Source organism: Canis lupus, chromosome 15, assembly GCF_003254725.2.
Source record: "Canis lupus dingo isolate Sandy chromosome 15, ASM325472v2, whole genome shotgun sequence".
In the NCBI taxonomy this organism is placed as follows: Eukaryota; Metazoa; Chordata; class Mammalia; order Carnivora; family Canidae; genus Canis; species Canis lupus.
This window is the reverse complement of record NC_064257.1, coordinates 55,232,512-55,254,535: the sequence shown is the minus strand read 5'-3', so window position 1 is coordinate 55,254,535 and position 22,024 is coordinate 55,232,512. Positions and strand designations below refer to the sequence as shown.

The window sequence follows — 22,024 nt, the reverse complement described above, 5'->3', positions numbered from 1 at the left end:
ATAAAAACTATCAGAATGTATCATGCACAACAATAATATTGCTTTGTGAATCATCCCTCCCACCTCAACATATGTATCTACTAGATTGAAACAGAGTGTTTATTTCTTTTATTATGGATGATGTTTTAAAAAGCTTGAAAGACATTGTCTTAGACTACTCATCACCTTGCTTACATATCTTTGCCTCATTTGACTGGACTCTGTGAGGAAGGGACCAGATCATTTTATAAAACCTTTCTACATTTGAATTCTCAGAACCTAACTTCTGATGTAGAACAGGTGGGTAATAATGTCTGTGGAAAGATGATTGGTTGGAGATAAGTCAGAGAAAATGGGGTGTTTGAAGAAGCAGCACAAAATCATCAGTGAAAGTCAGCTTCTGCAGTCCTGAGTGCTTAGCTAAACCCTGAGAGTTCCTGCATTATGATGGGATGGTAAGTACAGAGTAACTCCGGAAATAGATATATCAAGTAACTGTACCACAGAATGAAAGAGCACCAGGGTATGTCTAATAAAATGAGTCTTTTAAGTGTTTTGTCCTGTATTGGCTGTTATAAAAGACTGAGTTTTTGTCCTATAATGCCAATTCCATTTCTGTTCTGAAAAATAAATAAACATTAAATAGCTGTTGCTTGCTTGGTCCCTAAATAATTGATTGAAATGTTATCTTTGGGGCCAGTGTGCATCTATGATTTGTAGAGAACTTCTACATCCTTAGTAATAATTAACATTCTTAGGAGAAAGAAGTCTACTTTAAATAGAATGTTTGAACTCAGAAAATAGAAAAGAATTCAAACTATGGTTACTTTATGACAAGGACATTCCATTGCCAGGAAGAATGGTAACAGTTTTTATCTTGATTTAGTTCTTGTTTTCAATTCTTTCATTAAATCCAAATTTCAAGTGATAGGCCATAAATATGCATTTTTAAAATTTAATCTTTTCCTGCATAAAATATTTATTTCTTATGTCTTTTGGACTGGAACACTATTTGTTCGTGTGCGTTTATATTTGAAACACCGTCTTGACCACAGTATGAAGGTATAGGAAAATATTTGTAGGCCACTTTATTTTGCCAAGTGACTATTTTCTTGAGAGCTTTTTATAACAAAACTTACTTGTTATTTTCACAGTATTCCTAGAAAAGAAAGCTAGTGTAAAAAAAAAAAAAAGCTCTGAATACATGAGGGGTTTGATAATGGGAAGAAGGAAAGAAGGGGAGGGAGAAAAAGAGGATGAGATAGAAAGAAAACCAAAGAAGTAGAAGTTCTGGGAGGGAGCAGTGAAAAGCATGTTTAATATCTACATCTTGCCTCTTCCCACTTCTTCCAAGACAGTAGCAATAGCAATAAAGTTTTATCTAGAAACAAAAATAGGAAACATCCTTAAAAAATTATCATCCTGCTTTAACGCAGTTCATTCCTAAGAAAGTATTCATATGAAATTGCATCATGTTAAGACTTTTTCTGATTATAGAGCAAAATAATTATTCTTTAAAGATTGAATCATAGAAGGTGACTCAGTCAGTTAAGGATTTACCTTTGGCTCAGGTCATGTTCTCAGGGTCCTGGGATACAGCCCCGTGCTCAGCTCTATGCTCAGTGAGGAGTCTGCTTCTCCTTCTCTTGCTGTGCTCTGCTCTCTCTCTCTCTCTCTTTCTCTCTCTCTCAAGCAAATAAATAAAATCTTTAGAAAAATAAAATTAAAAATAAGATTGGATTTAGGTATCAGCAAGCACAGCAACGGTGACAATGAAGCATATACACACAATGGGGGTATGGATGGGCTGGGGAAAGAAAATTATGTTCCTATGTGTTCTTTTTACCAGAAGAGTACGATTTTCTTTTGGCTAAAAGTCCATAGGGCTGGGAAGGAAACTAAGTGAACTGCATACTTGAGATGAAGCAGGAGTGGGGGTTTTCAGGTATACAAAGCTAAAGTGACTGTCCCCTTCCCTATTCCCGACCCACATATATTTGTTTACATAGTTACATAACATGTTTGGCACATTGATTGGTATATAGGTAGCACTCAATGAATGTTAAATATTCCATTAAATGGATTAAAATTGAGGGACTTGATGCAACTCCCTAGAAGGTGGAGAGAGGTACAAGAGTAGGGTAGGCAGAGTCATGGGCTCCTAAAGATGTCCACACCCTAATACCCAGGACCTGAGATGTGTTTTGTTATACAGCAAAGGGGAATTAAGGTTGCATTCGGAGTTATGGTTGCTAATTAGTTTATTTTAAAATATAGAGATTATTCTAGATTAACTGGTGGGCCCAATGTAATCAGAAGGATCTTTAAAGCGGAAGAAGGAGGAGAGTCAGACTAATGTGCTTAGAGACTCAACGGACTTTTACTTGTTTTGCAGATCTACGAAGGCGAGAGGATTCAAGGAATGGGGTAGCTTCTAGAAGCTGGAAAAGCAAGCAGATGGATTTTCCCTTAGAGACCCCAAAAGGGAACACAGCTCTGCCGACATCTGGATGTTAGCCCAGTGAGACTTGTGGTAGGCTTTTGACTGGCAGAACTAGAAGATAAGACATTTTTTGTAGATCTAAGCCACCAAATCTCTGTGTTAAATTATCACAGAAATAGTAGAAAACTATACAATGAGTAAGTAAGCTTATAGAGATCTGCAGAAATGATTTTGCTAGTGATGTTCAGGTAAAGTACAAACAGATCTCGGAGGGGATGGTTGACCTCTCATTTAAAGTTTTATATTCATTTAAAAAAATTCATTCGAGTATAGTTGATGTACAGTGTCATATTGTTTTAGGTGTATAATATAGTGATTCAACAGTTTTGACATTACTCAGTGCTGATCACGACACAGGTACTCTTAATCCCTTCCGTCTAGTTCGCTCATCACCCCACCTCCCTCCCCTCTGGTAGCCATCCTTTGTTCTCTATAGTTAGGAGTCTGTTTTTTGGGATCCCTGGACGGCTCAGTGGTTGAGCATCCACCTTCGGCCCAGGGTGTGACCTGAAGACCCGAGATCCAGTCCCACAACAGGTTTCCTGCACGGAGTCTGCTTCTCCCTCTGTCTGTGTCTCTGCTTCTCTCTGTCTCTGTCTCTGTCTCTCATGAGTAAATAAATAAAATCTTTTAAAAAAAAGTCTGTTTCGTGATTTATTTTTCTTTTTATTTGTTCATTTTTTTGTTTCTTAAATTCCACATATGACTGAAATCAAATGGTATTAATCTTTTTCTGACAACTTATTTTGCTGAGCATTATACTCTAGATCCATCCATGTTGCTGCAAATGGCAATATTTCATTCTTTTTTATGACTGAGTGAAATTCTATTGTGTGCGTGTGTGTGTGTGTGTGTGTGTGTGTATCACATCCTCTTTATCCATTCATCTATCAATGGATACTTGGGCTGCTTCCATAATTTGAATATTGTAAACAATGCTGCAATAAGCATAGCGGTGCATATATCTTTTTGAATTACTGTTTTTGTGTTTTGAGGGTAAATACCCAGTGGTGGGGTTCCTGGATCATATGGTAATTTTATTTTTTAATTTTTTCTTTCATTTCTCCTTCTGGGATCCCTATAATGAAAATATTACTTCAATTGATGGTGTCACTGAGTTCCCTAAATTTATTTTCATTTATTATTTTTTCTCTTCTATTCAATTTGGTTGTTTTCCATTACTCTGTTCTTCAGGATGCTGATCCATTTTTCTGCTTCTTCACGTCTATTATTTATTCCATCCATATTTTTAATTTCAGTTATTAAGCTCTTCATCTCTGATTACTTATTATTATTATTGTTTCTATCTCTTTGTTAAGGATTAAACTGAGGTCCTCCACCCTTTTCCTAAATCCAATGAGTATCTTTATGGTCAGTGCTTAAAATTCTCCATCAGACACAACTTATCTCCATTTATTCAGTTCTCTTGATGCGATTTTGTCTTGTTCTTTCATATGGGGCATTTTCCTCTATCGCCTCATTTTGTCCAGCTCTGTATATCTGTTTCCATGTGTTAGGAAAGTCAATTATGGCTCCTGCTCTTGAAAGCAGTGGCCTTATAAATAAAGTTTTATATTCCTAAAGGTATGGTAAAATTTTAAAATATTTAATTCATTTGTATTCTATCTGTTGTAAGGGTTAAAAATTGCATTTAAACTTATTGCAATCTGTCATCAACTCCTACTCTGCCCCCTCCTTCACTATTTCTGCCCTCACTACCAGCACCATAGCTATGTATACATATGCACATATATACATATTCACCCCCGACACATATACACTTTACTTTTTTTCATATTTGATGACACTTATATGTTTCTTTTCCTCTTTCCCCACTCCTTATTTATTAGTTTATCTTTCTTAATATTTTTATTGTTCCCAGGAACAGAGACTCACTCACAGTAATTCAAACACTATGGGCAGAGTATACTTTAAGTATGTAGGAGGCAATAAGAGAGATAGGAAATCATAAAAACTCTAGAGCAGCAAATGTAGGAACTCCAGGTCTAATGGACACTGAAACTAAATGATCTAGAACCTCAGAAGTAGATATGTGAATCTTTATTTTAAAATTTCACCATTTACAAAGCAGATACTCCCCGTCTCTAATTCTTTTGGTATATCTTCTAACTTCTCTCATGACCAGTTTTTTTTTTAATAGACTTTATTTTTTAAAGCAGTTTTTAGATCTTAGCAACATTGAGCTGAACATACAGATTTCCCATAGACCTTCTGCCTCCACATATGCATAGTCTTCCCACTGTCAACAGCCCCCACCATGGTGTTACATTTGTCACAACTAATGAACTTACATACATTATTATTTTTACCCAGACATTGAGGTTTGCAACTGGTGTTCTACATTCTATGGATTTGGACAAATGTATAATGACATATATCCACCAGTATAACATCATATTGTGCTTTTTGTAGAAAAGAAAATTTTAATTTTAATGAAGTCTAGCAAGAAGTTACTGTGGCCGAGTTCAAAAAGGGTGTTGCCTGTGTTCTTCTCTAGGATTTTGATGGAATCTTGTCTCACATTTAGATCTTTCATCCATTTTGAGTTTATCTTTGTGTATGGTGAAAGAGAGTGGTCTAGTTTCATTCTTCTGCATGTGGATGTCCAATTTTCCCAGCACCATTTATTGAAGAGACTGTCTTTCTTCCAATGGATAGTCTTTCCTCCTTTATCGAATATTAGTTGACCATAAAGTTCAGGGTCCACTTCCGGGTTCTCTATTCTGTTCCGTTGATCTATGTGTCTGTTTTTGTGCCAGTACCACACTGTCTTAATGACCACAGCTTTGTAGTACAACCTGAAATCTGGCATTGTGATGCCCCCAGATATGGTTTTCTTTTTTAAAATTCCCCTGGCTATTCGGGGTCTTTTCTGATTCCACACAAATCTTAATATAATTTGTTCTAACTCTCTGAAGAAAGTCCATGGTATTTTGATAGGGATTGCATTAAACGTCTATATTGCCCTGGGTAATATTGACATTTTCACAATATTAATTCTGCCAATCCATGAGCATGGAATATTTTTCCATCTCTTTGTGTCTTCCTCAATTTCTTTCAAAAGTGTTCTATAGTTTCGAGGGTATAGGTCCTTTACATCTTTGGTTAGGTTTATTCCTAGGTATCTTATGCTTTTGGGTGCAATTGTAAATGGGATTGACTCCTTAATTTCTCTTTCTTCAGTCTCATTGTTAGTGTATAGAAATGCCACTGATTTCTGGGCATTGATTTTGTATCCTGCCACGCTACCGAATTGCTGTATGAGTTCTAACTTCTTGCAAGATACATCCACGAAGGCAAAAGAAACAAAAGCAAAAATGAACTATTGGGACTTCATCAAGATAAGAAGCTTTTGCACAGCAAAGGATACAGTCAACAAAACTAAAAGACAACCTACAGAATGGGAGAAGATATTTGCAAATGACATATCAGATAAAGGGCTAGTTTCCAAGATCTATAAAGAACTTATTAAACTCAACACCAAAGAAACAAACAATCCAATCATGAAATGGGCAAAAGACATGAACAGAAATCTCTCAGAGGAAGACATAGACATGGCCAACATGCACATGAGAAAATGCTCTGCATCACTTGCCATCAGGGAAATACAAATCAAAACCACAATGAGATACCACCTCACACCAGTGAGAATGGGGCAAATTAACAAGGCAGGAAACCACAAAAGTTGGAGAGATTGCCGAGAAAATTACACTGTTGGTGGGAATGTGAACTGGTGCAGCCACTCTGGAAAACTGTGTGGAGGTTCCTCAAAGAGTTAAAAATAGACCTGCCCTACGACCAAGCAATTGCACTGTTGGGGATTTACCCCAAAGATACAGATGCAATGAAACGCCGGGACACCTGCACCCCGATGTTTATAGCAGCAATGTCCACAATAGCCAAACTGTGGAAGGAGCCTCGGTGTCCATCGAAAGATGAGTGGATAAAGAAGATGTGGTCTATGTATACAATGGAATATTCCTCAGCCATTAGAAACGACAAATACCCACCATTTGCTTCAACGTGGATGGAACTGGAGGGTATTATGCTGAGTGAAGTAAGTCAGTCGGAGAAGGACAAACATTATATGTTCTCATTCATGTGGGGAATATAAATAATAGTGAAAGGGAATATAAGGGAAGGGAGAAGAAATGTGTGGGAAATATCAGAAAGGGAGACAGAACGTAAAGACTGCTAACTCTGGGAAACGAACTAGGGGAGGTGGAAGGGGAGGAGGATGGGGGGTGGGAGTGATTGGGTGACGGGCACTGGGGGTTATTCTGTATGTTGGTAAATTGAACACCAATAAAAAAAATTTTTAATCAAGTCTAGCTTATCAATTCTTTCTTTCATGAATTGTGCTTTTGCTATTATGTCTCAAAAGTTATCCCAAACCTAAGGTCATCTAGGCTGTTTTCTCTGTAACTTTCCAGTTTTATAGTTTTGCATTTTACATTTATATCTGCAATCTATTTGCGTTAACTTTTGTGAATGGTGTACAGTCTGAGTCCAGGTTCCTTCCTTCCTTCTTTCCTTCCTTCCTCTTTCTCTCTCTCTTTCGCTTTTTTTTTTTAAATATGTCTATTCAATTGTTCCAGCACCATTTGTTAAAAAGACTGTCTTTGCTCCATTGTCTTGCCATTGCTCTTTTGTCAAAGTAGGTTAACTATATAGGTGTATTTCTGGGCTCTCTTCCGTTCTATTCATTTATTGATCTATTCTTTCACCAGTACCGTACTATATTGGTTACTGTGGCTTTATAGTAAGTCACCAAGTCCAGTTGTCTTCAGTCTTCCAACTTTGCTCTTCTCTTTCAATATTATTGTCTCTTCTGGAACTTTCCAATTTTAGGATCAGTTTGTCAATATCTACAAAATAGCTTACTATAACTTTGATTGGGATTGCACTGAATCTATAGATCAATTTGGGAAGAACTGGTATCTTAACAGTATTGAGTCTTCCTACCCAAGAACATGGAATTTCTCTCCATGTATTTTGGGTTTTGTTTTTGTTCATCAGAGCTTGTTTTCCTTATATAGATCTTATACATATAGTTTTCCTTATATAGATCTTATAGATATTTTGTTAGATTTACCCCTAAATATCTCATTTTGGAGGGTACTGATATAAATAATACCATTTTTTAAATTTCAATATCCATATGTGTATTTCCAGTATATAGGAAAATAATTGACTTTTGTGTATCAACATTGGATCCTGTCATCCTGCTATAACCACTTTTTAGTTCCAGAAGATCTTTTGTCTATTTTTTTCAGTTTTCTACATAGATGATTATGCCATTTGCAGACAGTTTTATTTCTTCCTCTTCAATGTATGTGCCTTTGTATATATCCTTTTATTAGCTAGGAACACGAGCATTGCTTTCATTGCATCACACAAATTTTGATAAGTTGTGTTTTCCTTTCCATTTAGCACAAGTATTTAAAAATTTCTGAGTGCTTCTTTCACTCATGTGTTATTTAGAAACATACTGCTTAATTTCCAGCTATTTTGGGATTTTTCAGCTATTGCTCTGTTATTGATTTCTATTTTAATTCTACTGAGGACTGACAGTAGACATTGCATAATTTCTATCTTTTTAGGTTAGTTTATGCCCCAGAAAGTGGTCTAGTTTGATAAATGTTCCATGTGAGCTAGGGAAAAATGTGTATTCTGCTATTGTCGGATAGGTAGTCTATACTTGCCCATTATATCCAGTTGATTGATTGTGTTATTGGGTTCAACTATATCCTTACTGATTTTCTGCTTGTTGGCTGTATCCACTTCTGATAGAGGTGTTGAAGTCTCCAACTATAATAATGGATTTATTGATTTCAACTTGCATTTCTATCAGTTTATCTCATCTTTTTATCCTTTGTTAAGTGAATACATGTCAAATATTATTGTGTCTTCTCACAGAATTGACCCCTTTATCATCATGAGATGCCACTCTTTATCCCCAATAACTTTCTTTGGTGTGAATTCGGCTATGTCTGAAATTAATATAGCTACTCCTTCTTTCTTATGATTGACGTTAATATGGTTTATCATTCTCCACCCATTGACTTTTAATATTTATATGTCTTTATATTTAAGATAAGTTTCTTGCAGACAATCAAATGGGTCTTGCTTTTTGATCCACTCTGACAATCTCTTTTAATGGGTGTATTTAGACTATTGAGCTCCTAATGATTATTGATATATTGGATTAATACCAGTCAGATTTGCTACTCTTTTCTATTTGTTGTCCTTGTGCTTTGATTCTGTTCTTGCCTTCCATTCTTCTGCTTTTATTGGAAGTTTTAATTGAATATTTTATATGATTTTATTTTCTCCCCTTCCTTAGGGTATCACTTACAGGTTTTTTTTAACTATTTTAGTAGCTACCCTAGAATTTGCAATATACATTTACAACTAATACAAATCCACTTTCAAATAACATTATGCTATTTCATGAGTTATATGTGAGTATCTTAAAATAACAAAATAATGTTAATTCTTCCCTCCTATCCCTTATACCATTGCTGTCATTCATTTCATATAAGTATACATATATACATAAGTATATATAATTGAATATATAATTAAATATATACTATATTGTTCTTTAATCATTTTGAACACATTGTTATCTATTAGATCAATTAATAATAAAAAAGATAAAAGTTTTTATTTTACCTTCACCTATTCCTTCTTGGATGCTTGTCCTACTTTTTGTAGATGTGAGTTTCTTATCCATATCATTTTCTTTCTCTCTAAAGACCTTCTTTTTTTTTTTTTTTTAAAGATTTTATGTATTTATTCATGAGAGACACAGAAAGAGAGGCAGAGACATAGGCTACAGGACTCCATCCCAGGACCTCTGGATCATGACCTGAGCCAAAGGCAGATGCTCAGCTACTCAGGTGTCCTTAAAAACCTTTTAATATGACTTATAAGGTGAGTTTACTGGCAACAAATCTTTTCAATTTTTGTTTGTCTGAGAAAGTCTTTATTTCTCCTTCCCTTTTAAAGGATAATTACATTGGATTCCAAATTCTGTGTTGCTGGGCTTTTTCTCCCAATACTTTAAATATTTCACTCCACCCTCTCCTTGCTTGATGGTTCCTGATAAAAAGTTGAATGTAATTGGTATCTTTGCTTCTCTACAAGTAAAGTATTTCCTCCCTCCCAGACATCTTCTATTTTTCCTTATGTTTGTTTTTTTGTAGTTTAAAATGATACATATTTTTGGGAGAGTGGTGGTGCTATTTTCCTGCTTGTTATTCTCTGAGTTTTCTAGATCTGTGGTTTGGTGTCTGATTTCATTATGGGGAAATTCTCAGTTATTATTGTTTCAAATATTTATTCTCTACCTTTCTCTTTCTTCTTCTGGAATTGCCATTATGTATATATTACATCTTTTGTAGTTGTCCCACCATTCTTGGATATTCAAGGGTTTTTCTTTTTTTTTTTTTCAGTCTTTTTTGTCTTTATTAGTTTTATCAGCTTTTACTAAGAGATCATCAAATCAGAGTTTCTTTTCACAGTTGTGTCCAGTGTCCAAATGAACTCATTAAAGGCATTCTTCTTTCCTATTACCGTGGTTTTGGTCTCTCGCATTTGTTTTTTGTTCTTTCTTAGGAATTTCATCCCTCTTCTTACATTGTCCATCTGTTGTTTTGTTTTGTTTTGTGATTTTGTTTGTTTGCTTTTTTGCATCCTAAAAATAGTTGCTTTAATTCCTGGTCTGATATTGCCAACATCTCTGCCTTATCCAGGTCTGGTTCTGATAGTTGCTTTGTCTTTTCAAATTGTGTTTTTTTTTTTCCCTTTTACTTTTTCTTTGATTTCCAGACTTGAAATACTGGAAAAAGGAACTGGTATAAACAGTCCTTTAGTAATGTGGTGGTAAGATATAGGGGAGAAAAAATGCTCTCTAGTCCTATGATTGGGTCTGTCTTTTACTGGGTCTGCACCTCTGGGCTGTAAACCTCACATATTAGTATTCCTTGGTCTCACTTAGATCAGGCTGGATAGCTAGAGCCACATTGAGCTTGGATCCTCCCCTCCCCATCAGGTCAGTTATGTTCTGATAAAACCCTAGCAGGTTAGGATCTGGTTAGTTTCTCCTGAGGGCTGATTTTAGGAGGAACAAGTACTCTGGCATACTTCAAAATGGTTCTTTTTCTCTTCCCCCTGCAGGAAGCCCAAGAAGGTTTTTCTCTAATATATACTGTGAGGATCTGCTTCAGCTCCTGAAGGTAAAATTCACTGAAGTATGGAGACCTTTCCTCCTACCATGAATAGGTATCCCTGGAGTTTTTATCTCTTAGACTTGTCCATGTTGATCCTTCCAGTATTTTATCAGTTATATTTCAGGTTTCCCTACTTTAAGCACTGGTTCCCATGGAGATTTTTGCTCAACGGTTTCTACTCTACTAAGTTGCAATACTCTCTATTCTCTTGTTGATATCTGCAATTTTACAGGCAGCAAATTGCCTGTGACCTCACTTCTCTGATAGATCTAAGAAGAGTTGTTGACCTTTCAGTTTGTTTAACTTTTTAATTGTTAGGACAGAAGAGTGACTTCTTCCAATAGTGATGAATGAGAAACTAGAAATCCTCATGAGCACTTTGTCTAGTCTACTTTCTATTGTCTAGCTTCTTTTTCCTGATAAGTTTGACCCATTCTACTCATAAGATCAGTCATGGCCTCTTATTAATTTGAGTTATTTATCTACCATCTACTTTGTGCCAAGCATATTAGGAGCTGAGGTAAAATGATTATTAATAAGACAGAAAACATATCAAGCCTCTTAGAACTTAATTTTTTGAAAGGATAATTCCAAAATAAAAACTAGGTATGCATATTTAATGGCAATGATTTTGTTGATGGTTCCATTTGCTGAGCTAACAGAGATTATTGGAGTAAGAAGTTTGAGGAGATGAAGAGTTTCATTTTTGACACATTACTTCTGAAATACCTATTTGTTGCAAGAGGCCAGATCAAATAGGATGTTGGATGCATGGATACTGCTGCTTATGTACTCCATATTTCTCAATTCAAATTTCCAAGCAAGAAATTTTTTAAAAAAATTTCTTAACAGTGCCCTTATCAGTGTATAACCTAGCTTCCTTTGGGTCATTTCCACAACCATGACTAACATTGTCCTCGCATTTCTTGATTTCATGACCCAAGGTATAATATAACCTTTATAAGCAGACATATTTGGGTTCCAGTGCTGCTACCCTCAGGAATTTAAAAGTATTTTTGATCTCTACTCTCAGTTTTCTCACCTTCAAATATGCCTAGTAATACCCATTAGATTTTGTGGGCATTAATGTGGTGAGTATATGGAACTATCTAACCCAAATAGAATTTGGCTCACATTAGAATATTAATTCAATCATACACATTATCATTTTCATTTTTCTAATCTTTATATCTGTAATAAGAATCTCTTATTCTAGCTGTAAGATTTTTGGACTTTGCTTAACTAGAATGTATATGAATTTGGGGCATTAAATGGGTTCTAAAAGCCTAAAAGAACTGTATTTCTAACACAGAAGAAACAGTTCACTGACATGATTTTAAGATCGTATTATATGAGCTAAAATTTTACTTTATTCTCTTGTATCTGTTAGGTAAAGCTAGATATTTCTTTCATGCTGGTTTATCTATAGATATATTCTCTCTCCCCTATGCCTTTACCCTTGGAGATTCTTTGCTTAAAGACAAGTTGATTTTACTTGTTCTTTATCTTATGACAATCCTACCTTCCCTTTGCCCCAAGGTATATATTTTGAGTTTTTATGCATATTTCACTTCATTTTAATTGATGTTATAGTGCTTTTCAAAGCATGACCCCAGTTATCAGTGGTACTTAGTTACAACTGTATTATTTCAATATCTAGCTATAATGTTTTTGACCAAAGAATATTTCCTTTTTAATACTAAAAATTTTTCTTTACCACATTTATAAGGTAAATAGGGTATAATAGAGTGCCATGACAATGTATGTTTAGTTTCAAAGAAACTTTCAATTAAATTTTAAGAGTTACTATTTAGGTTTTTTTTTCCTTTCCCTCCCTGAAGATGTGTTTTATTTATTTATGAGACTGGGGGACTGATAGACCTTCTCCATAATGTAGGTGGTATAAAAATTTACAGTAAAGTTTAAGGTTATTTTTCTTCTGGGACATTTGAAAATAAATATGGTTCTTCTGAGAACTTCTAGACAGTTTGATATTAATAGCATATTTTATGATATTTTGCACTGTACAATACAAGACTCTAAAGCTTAACAAATGGCACCAGGATCCATTTCCTTCATACTTAGCAAGGCGAGTTTTCCAAATTTCTCCTCACATTCACTGGCAGCAAATAAAACAGAATGTTAGCTATGATCGTGTATTGCCAGACACCCTAAGTCTATGTGCAATTTAACTACAAATGCGTATATTTGGCATAAAATCTCTTTTTTTGAATATAACAGGATCTAGAAAAATCCAGCATTTAATGTAATTATGCATATGGATTTTTGAATGCTATTCTTTCAAAAAAGAATTATATAAATGGAAACTGACACAGGAACTCTTAAAAATCTATGTTAGCTGCTACAATTCTATATAGAGCTTTCTGAAGCCTGTATTGCACCTCTTTTTTTTTTTTTATAATACATAAGTAAATTTAAGCCACTTGGAGCTTATAGAGATTATATCAGAAGTCATCTGCAGAGTGTCAGCAGTTTTGAAATAGGTAGGATATGAATTGTATTTAGAAAGAAAAGCTTGATAGAGATCTTTTGCACTGCTGTATAGAATTGTTTCAGAGAACTATCATCTTGTTTGCTATTAGGTTTTGTCAGACTTGAATCCAAAAAGCATATTGATTTGTTGTCAGTAAGTTGCATACGCTGGATGGATCTGTTTATCCCACTATTGTATAAAGCTTATTTCATTGCACTTGCTTGAGGGCAGATAGTACTAGAGAAGAAGCTGAAATCCACCTCCACCCCACCTCTACCAAGCAATTCTTTCATTCATTTTGAATTTGGTTCATAAATAAAGGACAGAAGAAATAATCTCATAAATCTGGGTACTGGCTTGCACAATTCTGTTGTGATAAATCCTGAAAATTACTTTTTTCCTTCACTTTCACTATTAATGCTAAGCTGTTAGTATATATATCATTGGTCTGTCTTAAGACATGAGGTATTAATTATGTTTAATTTATTAGCTGCTAATTTTACTTCTTTTACTCCATATTTGATTACCTTAAGAACTCAGAATGGAAGCAGACATATGGTATCTCTGCAGTACTGATTGAACATCTGCCACTCATGCAATATTTCAAATATATCGAGTAAATTGCATACATAAGAAAGATAATGTTTTATCTCTGTTCCATCAGGTTGAGTTAAATATTTATTCTTTTATAGTATAAGATGCACAGTATGTTCTGTTGTATGTGAAACAAGAACCAGTCAGCAAAGCAAAAAAAAAATTTTCTTTAGTTTTGAGCTCAGATGGAAATACTTATAGTGAAATCATGGTTCTAATTACAATACTACAGAAGGAAAGAAATATTCCAGTGGAGAGATAAAAAAAATGAGGAACAGATTCAGTGTTGCAACCCTGGGTTCACTAAAAATATGCCTACTAGCAGAGCAGCAACAGTGTTCTCCCCTTTTCTCTCTCTGTCTCTCCCTGTCCTCCTCCTTCTCTCACTCTCTCCTCAAGTTTTCCTTACCCTATCTTCTTTCCTCACCCTCTTCTAGGCAGCGCAGAAAGTGTCTTTGACCATCTTTACTGGGTACCTAATAAGACATGTACAAGGATGCCTATTTAATTCAGTAATTGTATGTAGGTATAAATAGCAAGAAAAGTTTACCTGGAATTGTATGACTTTCCTCTATGTCACACATTGTGAGCTTCTCCAGGGATTTGGGTTCTTCATTTAGATCTCTCCTTTGCAAAAATACATTTGACTCTGATTCTCCTCATTGACAGTCTGAAATTCTTCATGTTTTGAATATTTCTAATTGTTTTTCCTCATCACAGTTTTCCTATGATTACCTTTACAGATACAGTGAGTTCTAACAAGTGATACACTTGAATAAAATTCTAGACTATTGTGCTCATGCTTGAGAGTTTTGGGGCTTCAAAATAGCCATCTACAAAAATGATGGCACTATTATCCCAGTTCTTCTGAGTTATGCCACACGAAACATCTTTTATTCTACTTACTTCTTACTCTCTTGCAAGTAATAAATACTGAAGTTCTTTTCTTGGAAATGGATGTTAAATTTGTTGTTTTTTTTCTTTTGACTTAAAAACTTGTTTCAGATTTACATTTTATTAATAAAGCACCTACCAATGTTCTAGATATTGTTCTAGGCCCTGAACTTTTGAACTTGCTCTCTTAAAGCTTATGTATGCATGCATGCAGGAAAAGGAAACAAATAAAACAAGATAGTTTCCAATAGTGGTAAGTGTTAAGAAGGAAATTGGGCACTTTTTCTGAATGTGAGTAGGTTGGAGGAAGGCTATTTGAATTGGATAATCCAGGAAGACTTGTTTGAAGAGTTATCTGAGCTAAGACCCGACTGATTTGAAAAAAACTGAGTGTGTGAAAATTTGTGGGTAGACAGTTATCTAGAAGGAAGGTGAATGCTGGAACCTTATAGAAGGAATATATCCTTTATGTCTGAGGCATACAAAGAAGGCCATTCTGGATGGTATATAAGAAACAAAAGGCTGAGTGGCAAGAAGTAGGTTATAGGTAAAATCCCATTTGATCTTATAGACCCTCTATGTTTCATTTGAGAAGCTATCATTGTTTCTAAGTGAGATGGAATTCCATTGGTTGATTGAAGTCAGGGAATGACAAGATCAGATTTAATACAGGCATTTGGATTCTCTATGAAGAATGGATACAACTTACAGAGCTTTATTCAAAGAATTCCTGGTTGCAAGCAAAACAAAACAAAACAAAACAAACAGCTTTGGCTGGTTTAAACAGAAAGTGATTTTTTTTTTCCTGGTCAGCATATTGTTAACATAGAGAATCATCCAGAAGGTTGAAGATATAGACAGAAACACAACCAGAATCCCATCTCATATCTGGTTGATAGGGCTGCAGTTACAGCTTCACTGAACACCTGGAAGCTCTGTAGTATTCAGACTCTACATATTGACTCCTGTTAATGTTCTAATTGCTCCACTTCTGTGGGTCACGGGCTTCAGACTCAAGGTCCTGGGAAGTTGTCTGTGGTTTGCTGAAGTTCTGCAAGAACAAAATCTGGGGAAATACATGCCTTGTGATTTCAATTTATCAGCAGGAAGCAACTTTTGCATGACCCATTCTTTAAATGTAAGAAAGGATTCATATGCCTGGCGGATAATAAAGTGACATTCACCATAGAGGCTAGTTCAGTGATCCAAGTGAGAGACCACTTTGGTTTGGACTAGCGTGGTGGCAATATAGAAAGAAATCCTCAGACTTAATTATTTAAAGGGAGAGTTCTTTTGGCATGAATATGGGGGATGGAGAGAAAAAGAAGAATCAAGTGTAATTTCTAGGTTTGAGGACCTAGATGGATAGTTGTAACGTTTTAATATTTAAGATAGCCATTAGACATTTAAACGGTGATGCTAAGTTTAATTAATTCTAAAGCTTAGAGGCAAAATCAAAGGTGGAGATACACATAGTTTCATAGGCTCTTTAGCCTTTTTCTGAAAAGGCATTATGTTTATTGCAGCCATTTTAGACTTTTAAAAATTTCCGTTAATAGTGCCAATTATCTCTTTACTTAATAACTTAAAATCGCTCTGCAAAATTGCACACAATATAAAGTGAAAACTCACCTGCTGAGCTTTCATGGCACCCTATAGTATGACTGAGCTTGGCATATTCTTGCTCGTCTTTATTTTTCATTGCTTCCCAGCTCACAGATAACCACTCTTATGATTGAGCTGGATATCCCATATGCATTGTGAAGTTCTGTTTCCTATTTTTTTAATTGTTGTTATTCTCCCCAATTGGAAACATTATAGTAGAATGTTTAAGAGAACTTTTGAGTATGACAGACCAGAAGTGACTCCTGGACCACCCCAGTTATTAGCTGTATGACCTAGGGATTCATTAAACTTCTCTACTTCTCATCTGTAAAATGAAGACCTATTCCATTGGGATAAGATGATTATACCTCTTCCATGGGGATGAGGTAAGAATTAAATGAGAAAATTTTTATAAATACTTGACACAAATTGCAAGTAGTCAGTAGATGATAACTTTATTATTGTTAGTCCTCTCCTCTTTCTAAATGCAAAAAATTCATCAAGAAAGAAAGAAAGAAAGAAAGAAAGAAAGAAAGAAAGAAAGAAAGAAAGAAAGAAATTAGCCTTCAAATCCAGGCTTCTGAAGCTTCTGCAGTGTTCCTCAGCCTAGTCAAGGCTATAACTGAAAGCAACAGCAACCAAACAAACAAGATCATGACTGTCTAAGGACGAAACACAAAGAACAATCAGTCCTCTGAGGCTGAGGCTGGAGGCAGAGTCTAAGTATATTCCTTTACAGCTTCATAGGCTGAAATCAAGAAGGCTTATCGATGCTCCTGTGTGTCTATGCCACCTGCCTAACTTCTCTATGCTCACTCAGTTTCTGTGCTCATAAAGGACTTCTCTGCTCCCCATAACTTATAATCGCACATGTCTCTAGCTAGTTCTGATTTATTCCCACATTAGGTCCACAGGAGTTTATAGGTCACATAAATTGTGGCCTCTAATTTGTATTTCTCAATCTTAATTTAAAATTTCTAGAGATAGAGTATTTGGCCTAACTTCCATGATTTCTCTTGAGCCAGATGTCCAGGGGTGGCCTGGGTGCAAAATTAGGGTTATACCTTTTTAGAAGCTTATACCTTTCTGGAAGTTGTAGGCAGGCTTATCCCTTTTTAGAAGCTGTAGACAGGATGAGTTAAACTAGAAGGGTTTGGGGATATAGCAAGCAATTTGTTGTCAGGGGTAATTTGTTGATAAGGAGGAGAAGACCACTCAAACTAACTCAGATAATAAGAGATTTAGCTGAAAGGATATAAAGGAACCATAAAAGCGTAGGGCATAAAATACAGCTGAGTTAAGTAAGAATTGAAAAATTGCCAAGCAAATTGCATCTCTCTATCTTAACCTGATTTTGTTCATCTCTATTTTACTCTCTGCAGACTGGTTTTATTTGCTTATTCAATAATTTTAATTGCTGATTCAATGTAGGCAAATAACTCATGCACTCACTATTCTAGGTTTTCTCTGCTTATTCATGGGATTAAATCTTCATAATTTTGTCTTACCTTGATTCTATCTCCATTGATTTAGTGATAGTCACACTGAATTTTCCAAGCACAGTCCCACATCTCTTCTTTGCTTTGTCTATACTTATTCCCTTAGTGATCTCATCTGGTCTCACAGCTATAAATCCTGTATATATTCCGACAACTTCAGATTTATGTCTTTGAACTCCAGACTCATATATTCAGCTGCCCACTTTATATCTCAACTTGGGATTTCTAATTGGCAACTCAAACTTAACATGTCCAAGGTACTATTCCTCATTTCACCTCGCTTTCCAAACTTGTCCTCATAGCAGTCTATCTCACCTTAGTTGATAGGAACTCCATTTGTCCAGTCGCTCAGTCCAAAAACCTTGGTGCTATCTTTAACTACTTTCTTAGTTTCATTCCCCATATGAAGTCAGCAAGTCCTTTTGGCTCTACATTTTTTTAAAGATTTTCTTTTTATTTGTTCTTGACAGAGAGAGAGAGAGAGAGGCAGGGACACAGGCAGAGGGAGAAGCAGGCTCCATGCAGGGAGCCCGACGTGGGACTTGATCCTGGGTCTCCAGGATCATGCCCTGGGCTGAAGGTGGCGCTAAACCGCTGAGCCACCCAGGCTGCCCTGATTCTACCTTTTTAAATGTATGCAGGATCCAACTACTCCCCATGACCTCCATGGTCACTTCATTTCTCATCTGAATTATTGCAGTTGACTGCTAACTAAAATTTTCCTGCTTCACCTCTGTATTTGTGTATAGTCTCTTCTAATAGATTTCCCAGAGTGATCCTCATAACAAAAAGCTCCGATTATCAACTCCTTTGCTCAAAACCCTCTTTTGTTGTCCCTTCTCATGGAGAATGAAAGCCAATGTTTTTACCTTCCTCTCTAAGGCCCACAAGAGCTATTCCTCTCTCACTTCTGACTTTATCTCTTACTATTCACCCTTGTTCATTCTTGTTCTCTCTGCTGTCCCTTAATGAGCTAGACAAGACCATGCCCCAGGGCATTTGCATTTACTTTTCTTTCTGCCTTAAAATTACTTTCCCAAGATATTTACATTCTCTATGCTCCAAGCTTTTACTTAAATGTTACCCTCACCACCTTATTTAAATGCAGCCTCTTCACCCTGCACTCCCTATCCCTGCTCCCTATTGTTTTTCACTCCAAAGAACTTAGCAGGATTTGCAATACTATGGATCTTGCTTATTGACTGGTTCTCTCCTCCTCCAGTGGAAGGTAAATGCACAAAGGCAGAGTCTGACTGATTCATTCATTGCTGTGTCCTCAATATCTAGAAAAATTCTGGCACTAAGTATATATGCTGGATCAACGAGTGAATTTATGAATAAGCGAGGAAATGGCCGTCATGTTTTTGTCTGGTTGCTATATGGGGTATTTATGGAGGAGACATCATCTTTTTTATACATCCAAAACATGTGACACATTTTGAATTTTCTGATTGTTCCATATAATCTACTTTATGTAGTCCATGGTATCCTTCCCGTTTTACCAATAAGGATACTGAAATTTAGGCAGTAAAAGCAACATTCCCAAAGTAGAGCTGGGATGTGAACCCTGTTATCTCCCTGTCAGTAATCTGTGTTCCTTCTAATAATACATGCTGCTAGAATTATGATTTCTATCTTTATCCCTATATATAACATTTCTGTTTCTCAAATGAGAATCAGCACTACCCTTTTCTTTTCCTTGCAAAAATAGCATTAGAGAAATACCTATAAGAATGCCTGGATGGCTCAGTCCATTAATCATCTGCCTTGTGGCTCAGGTCATGATCCCAGGGCCCTGGGCCCCTGCATGAGGCTCCCTGCTCGGTGGGGAGCCCGCTTCTCCCTCTCCCTCTGCCACTCTCCCTGCTTGTGCACTCTCTTCCTCTACCGCTCTACCTTAAAAAAAAAAAAAAAAAAAAAAAAGAAAGAAAGAAAGAAAGAAAGAAAGAAAGAAAGAAAGAAAGAAAGAAAGAAAGAAAAACCTATAGATTTTACATCCTTTTGGGGTCAACAAGTAGAAGAAGATCAATATTCTCACAAAATATGCTACACTTTGGAGTAGAGATTCTCTTAATGGTCTATCATGCTTTTTCTGACAGTCATTAGTGGCCCTTCACCCTTTACTCAGACATTTATCCTAGCGCTCTGCCCGCTCTGCCCGTTTCCTTTCTCCACAGCCTGCTTCTCTTCCCAGCTGAGCTATTTCCTGCTTTAAATCTTAGTCTATTCTTAGGGTCTGGTGTCATGAAAACAATATTTTCCTCTAATGTTTCTGAGAAAATTAATTGTAGGTTTTCTGCAAATTTCATCTGTTCCCTACCCCACATTGTGTCCCTTTCCTTTGAGATCGTTCCGCTTTCTTTTTCTCTTAAATTTTTTTTTCCCCAATTTTGTTTCTATCTTTAGTGTTATGAAGATTTCTCAGTTCTTGCCTGGTTGTACATTCATATTAAAGAGTAAATGGAAGTTCTGGGTGCACAAATGGGGCTTAACCATTAAGGCGTACTAGAGGGCAATCTGCTGCCAACTAACTGTGAACATGTGTCTTATTTTCTTGATCTCTCCATTTTCTTTATCTAGTCTTCTGCCTGGATGTTGCCTCTGTAAGCTAGTGTTTGAAGAGGGCTAAGAATCTCATCATTCAGTTTGTAGACATCTCTTAATTCCTAGTGTTGGGACAGTACATCCGCTCGGCTCTCCTTGAGCTGTGCTTAGAGGCCTGCAGGATTAATTGCTTCCTGTAGAGAGGGGCAGTGGTCTTAACCAATCCTCTCACTTTCAGCTCACCCCCACCTCCTATGGACTCCTACACTCCCCACCCCTTTCAAAAGTACATGTTTTCAATTTCTAAGTCTCTCTGAGATTCTGTAACTCAAAGCAGATTAATTCTTCCAGTTTTCTTCTTAGGCAAGCACATAGGGCAAAACTTTCTATATTCTTCTATGTCATTTACTACCCACAGCAACAGAGCAAATAGCATTTAGGTGTCCAGACTCTGGAGATAAACTGCCTTGCTTCAAACTCTTACGCTGCTACTTATTAAGTGTATGATCTGAGTAAATTCTTCAACCTTTCAGGGCCTTCCTCACCTGCAAATTGTGAATACTAATAGTACCTGTCCCAGAGAGCTAGGACAACGATGCAAGCACTTATAAACGTGCCTGACACACCTAATAGATGCTAGATAGATGTTTGGACTTATACATTTTGAATCTTTCTAAAATCTGCTGATTTCTACCAGCTACTGTTGTTTCTCCTCCCATTATTTTGTCCTTATAGATTAAGTTGTCCTATTCCCTTATTATCAATTAATAATGTTTTCGGGACAAGTCAATATAAATACTTTAATATTTTATAATTAACATTATCTCAATAATGGAACTCTCCCAAATCTATTCCCTTCCGAAGGTATCAGCAGGGTGAGTCAATACCTGTTTTGGTAATCTACCCAGTACTTGTGAGCCTCTAGGAAATGGCTTGCTTTCCGGTCCTCTTCTTAGTGTGCCCGGAGTCATCTTCACCATGCCCAACATAAGGAGATGCTTCTACTTTTATATGTGAAATTTCGATTGCCTGTGGTTTGCCCTTAGATCTACTCATCACTATTTTTTTTTTTTTTTATTGGCTGGAATCAAATTCCTTGTTTTTGAACCCTTTAGAGCCTCTCCAGTATTTAACTGGCCCATGCCTAGGTGTTGACCAAAATATGACACAACTTCTTTCTTTCTGTTTTTAAATTCTCACTTCCCATTTTCATTTTTCTCTTTTTTTCTCCTATTCTACCCTTCTCTGCAATTTGAAGGAATACTCTCAATAAGTTTTTAAGGTAGGGCTTTTTAGCGATAGGATGACGGATATATTATATCCATTAGAAATGTGTTTGAGGAGTTGTATACACAGGAAATAGTCAGCAATACATTATTGTTTAGGGAGATGCAGTTGTCTTTCTCATTACTATGATAAGGGACATTTTTATTTTTTATTGTACATTAGCAAAACATTCCAATTTCACTCTAGTTGCACATTAGGCTTCATATTCCAAAATGAGAAACTGTAATAGGTTTTTATTCATAGTTTACTACAGTGAAATGACATTTTCATAATCACTCTCCCCCACCACTACTGTCGTTACTATCAAATTAAGAAATATACAAATATTTATTTAGAAATTTCTGTGAACATAAAGGGTTTAAGATTG

The 22,024-nt window shown here is 36.0% G+C and overlaps 1 long non-coding RNA gene across 1 annotated transcript in view; it reads left to right on the top strand.

Annotated features, from left to right (window-relative positions):
• LOC112654659 (uncharacterized) overlaps nt 1-22,024 on the top strand; it is a 57,244-nt gene that overhangs the window by 4,018 nt on the left and 31,202 nt on the right. The window contains exons 2-4 of the long non-coding RNA XR_007402372.1: nt 2,375-2,512; nt 9,291-9,442; nt 10,688-10,746. This is a non-coding gene — a long non-coding RNA (uncharacterized LOC112654659). The remainder of the gene's footprint in view (nt 1-2,374; nt 2,513-9,290; nt 9,443-10,687; nt 10,747-22,024) is intronic.